General features: G+C 42.3%; 2 long non-coding RNA genes across 2 annotated transcripts in view; one reads left to right on the top strand and one right to left on the bottom strand.

The window, feature by feature from the left end:
- Positions 1 to 2,166, bottom strand: part of LOC310835334 — a 364,886-nt gene extending 362,720 nt beyond the window's left edge. The window contains exon 1 of the long non-coding RNA XR_014559564.1: positions 789 to 2,166. This is a non-coding gene — a long non-coding RNA (uncharacterized lncRNA). The remainder of the gene's footprint in view (positions 1 to 788) is intronic.
- Positions 2,167 to 5,220: 3,054 nt separating this feature from the next.
- On the top strand, positions 5,221 to 7,545 carry LOC310835246. Its single transcript, XR_014559442.1, has 2 exons — positions 5,221 to 5,427; positions 5,981 to 7,545. It is a non-coding gene; the product is annotated as an uncharacterized lncRNA (long non-coding RNA).
- Positions 7,546 to 7,626: the final 81 nt, after the last annotated feature.

Consider the following 7,626-nt stretch of genomic DNA (forward strand, 5'->3'; position numbering starts at 1 on the left):
ATAATAATTTTTCTTCTGTTTTCCGTGGTGTTTTTTATACTTATTGCCCCAACTTATCTTCACTCTTCTATACCATAGCCATAATGCAATAGTCGCTAATCATTTCTGGTTTTCATAGTTCAAATCCTGCTCACAAATCCATCACATTATAATATTTCTTTAAATAGCCCAAAACGGGCTTCCGTTCTTCCATCCTCCTCCATATCTTAGGCTCATCTAAAATAAAGTCATTGCCACCTAGCAGTGAGTTTTACACTAATGTTGGCAGTGGATGAGGAACAACAACAAAAAAGGCTGTTGTGCTTATTCTGCCTTTAACAGGATAATGGCCCACAAAAATTAGCAGCTGATACTTTTCACAGTTTGGAGGAAATCATTCCCTGTTAATATCTGCAAGCTACTATTAAAGGCACAGCTACAGTAGCTAGGGGACGTGGGTGGCGCTGTGGGTTAAACCACAGAACCTAGGACTTGCCGATCAGAAGGTTGACGGTTTGAATCCCTGCAACGGGGTGAGCTCCCGTTGCCCGGTCCCTGCTCCTGCCCACCTAGCAGTTCAAAAGCATGTCAAAGTGCAAGTAGATAAATAGGTACCACTCTGGCGGGAAGGTAAACGGCGTTTCTGTGTGCTGCTCTGGTTCACCAGAAGCGGCTTAGTCATGCTGGCCACATGACCCGGAAGCTGTACGCCGGCTCCCTCGGCCAATAAAGCGAGATGAGTGCCGCAACCCCAGAGTCAGCCACGACTGCACCTAATGGTCAGGGGTCCCTTTCCCCTTTATCTTTACAGTAGCTAGATCAAATGTTGCCAAGCCTACTTCACTTTTGGAGATTCCTGGGCTATTGCATTCAAACACCAAAGAGGTTTAAATGTAGAACACCTCTAACCACTTTTGAGCTCAATCCCACCGCCCGCTACAAATAAAACATTTCTCCCTGCCTTGATTCAAATTTGTTAGGACTGCTGAGAGCTAGATAAAATGGCTTCACATTGTGCCCAGGCTACAACTGGGCTCTTTGTGGTTAAGGGGTAACGAAGGACTGATTCACACATGCATATTTATCACTTGGTGACTGCCCCATCCAAACTTTCATGTTTCAATGCAGGCATGACAGATCTAATATGTCACACAGAACTTCCACATCTTATTGCTTTTGAAGGGTGACTGATGATCACACAATCGTCAAGTGTACAGTACTCAAGTGATAAATGTGAATCTGTGAGTCAGGCTTTAGCCCAGTTAGTCTTCCTTCAAAAGGCCATTATTAGTCATACATCTCCAGAGAACCTACTTCACTACTAGTCAAATTAACTGCTGATGTTTTTCCCCTAATGCAACTACTCTACTGGATAAAGCTATATTAGTGAAATACTTTTATTCCAACTCTTGATGGTGCAATCCTGACTTCTAGAACTTGTCCCACTATTGGCTAAGAGATTCTTGACCACATCTTATGTGCACCCCAAAGAATGCTCCTGCCTAACTGTAAATTTGCATTTATTGCCTCACAAAAATGGCATTCTACAAATATTAAAATTACTGCTGCACAAAACTTTGAGTTCTGTTTTAAGACTCTTCTGTGCTTTTCTGTTTTCACTGTATACATAAAGCCATCATGCTAACCCAATGTTCTTTTGCAACGTGCCATGACCCAGGAAATACAGTGGGACTTTGCAAATACAGTGGTACCTTGGTTGTCGAACAGCTTGGCTCCCGAATGCCGCAAACCCAGAAGTAAGTGTTCCGGTTTGCAAACGTTTTTTGGAAGCCAAACTTCCAACACAGCTTGTGCAGCTTCTGATTGAGTGCAGGAAGCTCCTTCAGCCAATCGGAAGCCTCACCTTGGTTTTCAAATGGTTCTGGGAGTTGAACGGACTCCCAGAATGGATTAAGTTCAACAACCAAGGTACCACCGTACACAGATTTGGCAATGCAGTTGGAGGGACAGTTGGGTTTTGAGTAAGTGGGGGTTAGCAGGAGCAAAGAGGAGGTTAAGACATCACCCTGAACACACTCCTTTTCTTTCTGCCACATAACATAAGGGCTGCCATTCACTTCAGTGGGCAAAAGTAAAGGGCTGCATTTGGAGCACTGTTTGCAGAACAGCTAAAGTCTGGCCTTCATCCTGAGAATGACAGATGGTCAACAGAACCTTGACAGGGCACCTTGTCTCACATGCTGTCTGGGGTGATGAACATGGTAGTCCAAAACATCTGAAAAGCACCAAACTGGGGAAGATTCTTGGAAAACAATCCCGAAAGCATTCTCACCCCAGGACAACAAACTGTGTGTCTACACAAAGCACAAAATCTAGGAGGCTTCAGCTCCCCACATGCCTTTTATTAAGCCTCTCGGTCATTCAATAATCACCGTTTCCCTACAAAACTCTGGCTTTCACCCTCTAGACTTTCAACAACCTGCTGGTAGTTATTAGGGTTTTTTTTGGGGGGGGGGGTAGCAGATCAATTTCTGTCCCACTTTTCAGCCTATGCCTATACATCCTATGCCCTTTTAAAATGTGTTTTTTTGGGAGAGGGTATTAGGTTGTTGTTTTTATTATGTGTTTTGTGGTTTTATATCTTCATTTTATTCTGTGAACTGCCCTGAGATCCTAGGGTATAGGGCAGTATATTATTATTATTATTATTATTATTATTATTATTATTATTATTATTACCACCTGGTCCATAGGGTTGGCCTACCTTGTGGTCACACCCACCCACCCACTACATAAAAATCATTTATCCCAGGTAAAAAGGAGGCAGGGTGGTGGGCCATTTTTCAGCTTTGTTTAGAAAAAGGAAGTCAGGACTCAAAGCTTTATGACACCCCAGGAGAGCCTGTGAACAAATGCCTAATGGGAAGTGCAGAAAAACGACTTCCCTGCACATCTATCTCCCTTGAGTTCCTCGGTGACCTTTCAATCCTTCTGTCCCTCCTCTTTGGAAACTCCTTCAAGCCTTCCCTTCCTCTTTGCCACTCCCTGAATTCAGTGCTTTGGGATAGCTCTGTTCCTCCAAAGGAATTTCTAAGTTGCAGAAATCTGGGGATTTTTATTTTTTTATTTTAATGAGGAAAGAATGTTACTGTTTTGGTAGAAAAGATCATGAAACTGTGTCTTTGTTTTCTCCTAGTTACTGAGCCCAGATGGGGAAAATCCCAGCCTGCTTAGTCATTATTTCCTAGGATCCTAACCCTGGTGTTTATTTAAACAGCTGCTGCTACAGCTCTATTTTGCACATGTAGTATCCCAACACATAACTAAGAGAACCCCGGATTTCTTGAATTTCCTTTTTAAAAAGCACCTTTCCAGCTAGGTCACTATTTTATACAGCTCCGGTTAAGGCATGCGACCTTGAAGGCTTCCTCTGGTACCTGCCAAATCTCCCAGCATCCTACTGACTGACTGCTCAATGCCCACTTTGTTATGGGGTCTCCATTTGAAAAGTATATATTGTTGGAGGAGGAAGCTGGAAAAGCAATAGTCTTTTGCCTCTTTCAGCACAATGTACTTTTCCAGACACGGATGGTACCTGAGCTTCTGAACAAATGGTGGAGCAACTGGGAGGTTACAAAGGAAAGGGAAACAATCTGTGAAATGTGTGTGTGTGTGTGTGTGTGTGTGTGTGTGTGTGTAATATGTGACCACTGGCATGCTGCAGGAGTCAGCAGAGAGGGGTGGGGGGAAAGTTCTGAGTGCTTACAGCCCCCCCCCAAAGCTGGACCCAGTAATATGGATTTTCCAGACCCTCCAAGTGTCTCTTTTCCCCCAGGGACATAACACCAGTTATGTCTCCATGAACATGGTCTTAATAGTGTGTCCGTAGGTGACTGTGGAGGCCAATTCTGGATCCATATGTCCTTCCACACTGGAGACATAGGTTTCTGGGTGGGAGTTGATCATGGTGAGGGTTTGCCAAAGGTGCCTTCCTCTTAGCTTGTTTCTCCTTTTCGCCCTGAGTTCGAGCGTCTTCAAAGTCCATGTTGAAGCGTAGGTGGGTTCCCACGAGGCAAGATACAGTGATAACAGCAAGAACCTTTATTGAACTAACAGAACTGGGCAACAGGGGCAAAGCAACTGCTTATATACATTTCTGAAGGCCCGGGCCACTCCCACTCCCTACGTTATTGGCTGTCTAAACTTCCAAGCTGCGAATCAGGAGTCAGTGTTTAAGAGCCAATGACAGAGGCCCAAATCCTGAAATGTTCTGTGATTGGATATCATGTATTGAATCAGAACACAGGAGATCAGAATCCTTAGTCCAGACTCAAGCTCAGGCAAACACATACAGTGGTACCTGGGTTTAAAAACAGTCCGGTTTAAGAACAGTTTCGTTTACAAACTCCACAAAACTGGAAATAGTGTCCCAGTTTGAGAGCTTTACCTCGGTCTAAAAATGGAATCCAAACGGTGGAAGGGCACCAGCGGCAGGAGGCCTCATTGGGGAAAGCGTGCCTTGGTTTAAGAATGGTTTTGGTTTAAGAACAGACTTCCGGAATGGATTAAATTCGTAAACCAAGGTACTACTGTACTATTGAATACATAATACATGACACCTTTGGTAAAGGCTGATTTCTAATTGGAGCCCTTGCAGGCCAATGTGTCCCAGTTATCAGTGCTTATACTGATAACTTTAACTTTTATTTTATATACTGATAACTTTTATTTTTAAGATTTCAAATGAGCTTCAGAAACCACAACCATTTTTCTAAAAATCAGATTTGTGCAATAATGAAAAACAGTGGTTTCTCCAGATCTCCCTGCTACGCTTCCTCTCCTCTTACTGATTTAACTCTATATTACCGTATTGATTTCTCCTACAACCAACTTCCTGTTTCAGAATGCAAAATGCCTATCATTTTAAGACAACATAAAATGTGAGTGTGCAAGCTTGTGTTGAGTTGGGAATTCCTGGGTGTGTGCTATTGTGCAATTCCTAGGCAAACACGTTTGTTTCTTTTTTTAAAAAAATGCACACTGCTCATCTGATTCTTGCACACATACGTTTGTACAAAATTAACACATTTAAAGCAACAAATTAGAAGACGGTATTGAAGAGGAAGGTGGTTTTGATTTTTCAACTGCAAATACATGCATGTTTCGACTAATGAGGCCAAATTTGAATGGAGTCAATGTGGATTCTAAGTGAGATCCAGCTCAAATATGGTCAAGCCCAAAGTTTCACAAAATGTCAACATTTGACTACCAGGAGCAATACATTAACAAAGCAGTAAAGATCCTTTGCAGTCTGGGGAGGGGGGTCAAGAAGGCAGCACACATGATTCTGCATTTGGTTCTCTTTTTAATATAATCCAACTGAGTATGTGTTACAAGCAATATGTAATGTATTTGTAAAATCAGGGCAGCGTTCAACATACAAACGTAGCTGTGGAGATTCTGTAGCAGCAGCAGCAGCGAGCACTTGTTCCTTTTTTTCCCCAATAGATTTTTATTCAGATTTTAAAGGTTACAAAAATAAAAAATAAAGAGCGTATTTAAACAGAAAAAAACAAAGTGGAAAAAAACAGAAAAGAAAAAGATGTAGATATTTTAAAAAAATCAATCCTTTACATAACTTTCTTTCCTTTGCTTATTTCCTTGACCTCCACACACCTCCCTTTTTTGTATTCTAATTCAATTAGATATTTCAGCAAATCCTTTCCATCTTTATTTCTATCCTAATGATTTATCTTAATATACTATAATTTAACGTTCTGTTCTTTCACTAATTAACAATCCATTTTTACTTAATCCTTTATATCATTTCTGCTAAAACCACATTACTTCATTCCAACATCCTTCTAACATTCCTTAATTTTACAATGTTTCTGTACATAAACTTTAAATTTCTTCCAATCTTCTTCCTCCAACTCTTCTCCTTGGTCTCGGATTCTGCCAGTCATTTCCGCCAGTTCCATATAGTCCATCACCTTCATCTGCCATTCTTCCCGGATGGGTAGATCTTGTGTCTTCCCAGCGAGGGCTTGTTCCAAGGGTAGGCTAACTATCAGACACAGGGAAGTGCTCCTGTCTTCCTGCTGAACACAGTACATGCTGTTTCCCCCCACTATGCGTCAGTGGTAGCAAACCAGACTTTGCTGCACTTCCTATTGGCACCTCCCTCAATCCAAAACCACCCTCCAGGAAGAAAAAAAACTTACTGCAATAGAGATATGTACATTATAGATTGTATGGTCATCTGCTAGAAAGCTTCTACGGCATCAATGAGGACGAGGACCTGTTTCTCTCCCCCTCCCTACGCAGCTTTTGGAATGGTTTTTAAAGGGGTTTTGGTTTGTGCTCTTTGCATAAACTCCCAACATTTTTCTGATGGAAATAGGGATGTCCTAAGGAAAAGCAACAAAGGTCTGTATAGTTAAAGCTCTGGTTTTCCCAGTAGTGATGTATGGAAGTGAGAGCTGGACCATCAAGAAGGCTGATCGCGGAAGAATTGATGCTTTTGAATTCTGGTGCTGGAGGAGACTCTGGAGAGTCCCATGGACTGCAAGAAGATCAAACCTCTCTCCTTTGAAGGAAATCAGCCCTGAGTGCTCACTGGAAGGACAGATTGTGAAGCTGAGGCTCCAGTACTTTGGCCACCTCATGAGAAGAGAAGACTCCCTGGAAAAGACCCTGATGTTGGGAAAGATGGAGGGCACAAGGAGAAGGGGACGACAGAGGACAAGATGGTGGGACAGTGTTCTCGAAGCTACTAACTTGACCCAACTGCAGCAGGCAGTGGAAGACAGGAGTGCCTGCCATGCTTTGGTCCATGGGGTCACAAAGTGTTGGACATGACTAAATGACTAAACAACTAAACAACAACAACCAAGGAAAAGCAGGACATTCCAGGATCAAATCAGAAACCGGGACAGCTTCTGTAAATCTGGGACTGTCCCTGGTAAATAGGGACACTTGGAGGGTCTGTCTTTGCTTTTCCCCCCATTTGTGTTCTACATGCACTGTCATGGTTTCTGGACCTTGCTTGTGACACAATTGCCAGAAATGTTGGCCCCTGCTGTCTCTGAAGTATTGTCACACCTGCCTTCTCCAACACTGAAGGGACCTTTATAATAATTTTCTTAAAGGTATGAGCAGGCTTCCCCCCCCCCCCCCACTGAAGGGCTGTTCTTCCTCTCCCCTGGAAAACCCGCTCAGAGCAAACTTCAGTCTGGAGGAAACCAAATTGATGTTTGCTCCAATTCAGCAGTAAAGATGAGGTTTCCCCTGGAGAAAGTGGCAGGGCAAGCACAAGTTGAGATGAGCACTGTGTTTCTTCAGCTGCTTCAAACCATAAGCAGCTACAAATATGACGTTCTTATCCCTATTGGCACCATCTGTTTACACAGAACATATTAGGTTATTGACAATTATATGTGCATTGGGATAATAAGAATATACACACCTGTATATCAATGTATGGGTATGTAACAGTATTTTTTCACTCACTTTTCTCTCTCTTTCTTCCCACCCCCCTCACTCTCTTTTTTTATAAATGAAACTCTTCTAATAAAATGTGTGTTGTTGTGTTTTTTTGTTTTTTTTTAAAGATCTGTGGTATAGGGCACTTTTCAAAGGAATTTAAGCAGCTACAAAAAAGGACATAAGATATAAAAGAAGAAA

The sequence above is a fragment of the Podarcis gaigeae genome, assembly GCF_964106915.1.
Source record: "Podarcis gaigeae genome assembly, chromosome: 17".
Lineage (NCBI taxonomy): Eukaryota > Metazoa > Chordata > Lepidosauria > Squamata > Lacertidae > Podarcis > Podarcis gaigeae.